The following is a 1,789-nucleotide window of genomic DNA, read 5'->3' on the forward strand; positions in this document are numbered from 1 at the left end:
AACTGAGCCACACAGTGGTTGGACCTTCGGGGCAAGAGAGCGCCTTAATTCTCTGGCATTGCGCCATCGAAGAGGTCGCCCCCCCAGCACCCCCTGGCCTGGAGCCTTTCCCAAGGCTTACCTGGGGGTGTCACTTGAGGTTGCACCCCTCCAAACCACTGGTGCGCAAGTCTCCTCCCCAGAGGTAGGGGAATGCGACTGCCATCGTCGAGCCACAGACCGGAAGTCCACCTCTTAAACTATTAAAGAAGGAAACTACTGACTCTGAAGAATCAGAGCGAGACTTTTCGTTGCTAGAGGAAATGGCTGCAGCAGGAGGGGATTCAAATGTAAATTACCAGGCTGTTAAAAGAAATAAAAGAGGAGATTAAAAGTGAGATAAAGGCTTTGCCTTCTGAAGTGGGACAATTAAAAAAGGAATTTGCCCAGCTCAAGAGTGTTATGGACCCGATAAATCAGAAACTAGATGAACTGGCTTCAGCTGTAAAAACGACGGAGAAGAAGGCAGACTCTGCACTTCAGATTGCTAGAAAAGTTTCGGATGATTTATCAGAGGTACAAATGTTTGAAAAATGGGCCAAGAACAGAATTATACTCCAGGAGACGAAACTAAGGGAAAGAAAAGCGAAGTTACGGGGCGTTTCCTCCAGCTTTTGTGCAACTGGTCATCTTAAGGAGGAATTAAACAAGTGCCTTCTACAGACGCTGCGGTCGAGGGTGTAACAGAGGCTTCGGAAGAGATAATTACCTCGGCTTACCGAATCAACATTTCAAAGAGAGCCCCCCCAGGAGTTCCGCAGGATATTATCATCGAATTCAAAGAGCTTAATATAAGAAATAAACTTTTTAAAATAGCTCGAGAAAAACAGGGTTTGCTCCTTGAAGATACATGCGTGTTTTTGTATGCTGACGTCATCCCAGAGGTGCTGATTGCAAGACAAAGTTTGCGTGAAACGGCAAAGGCACTGAGAGAAAAGGAAATACCATATAGATGGTTAGCACCTGGACATTTGGCTGTTAATATAAATAATAAAATATTCACAGCACATAATGAGATGTCGGGGGGAAAACTTGTTGAGGCTGTTATGAAATTGAAAGAGGGGGGAAAGTGAAGGGAACAATGTACTCTGGTACTGATAGTTAGGATATAGTTCAGTAAGAGGAAACATTTGTAAGCAAGATGTATTAGTATAAGAGTAGACTGTGTAAGCAGGATAGGAATATGGAATTGTCTAATTTGAAGTTTGGAGCTTTTATTGTCATGAATGGGTGTAGCAAGGAGGTGAAGAATGTGTCCCCCCCAAGACCTCTGTATATAGGGTGAGAGGTGGTTTTCCCCTCTCGCTGTAGAGTGCTTCTCTATAGCGCCCATAATCGGAGGCAACCCTTTCAACTTTTCGTTTTAGGTACAGAAGAATATGCAGGGAAATAGTATTATGCGAGTTAGAATGAACTGTAGGTTTTGAGTGGGATTATGAGTATTTATAAGTTATGGGGAAGTTGGATGGGAATTTATAAATGGGTAAGATAGGGGCATAGGAAAAGAGGAGGGACTAGAAGAGTGTAAAAATTTTTGTTGTTGTAATAGTAACCTCAGATGGATTTTTTTTCTTTGTTTCACGACTGTTAAAAATGGGAAATGAGGATATCGATAAGATGAATAATGAATTTATGTATGTGTTTTGACTGATATACTCAATAAAAATGTAAATTAAAAAAAAAGAAACACTATTTCACACTTTAGATGTGAGACGGGCACTTTTATTTTACATGAATAGGACAAAGCAAT

The sequence above is a fragment of the Gekko japonicus genome, unplaced genomic scaffold, assembly GCF_001447785.1.
Source record: "Gekko japonicus isolate JY-2015 unplaced genomic scaffold, Gekko_japonicus_V1.1 scaffold165, whole genome shotgun sequence".
NCBI classification, from domain to species: Eukaryota; Metazoa; Chordata; class Lepidosauria; order Squamata; family Gekkonidae; genus Gekko; species Gekko japonicus.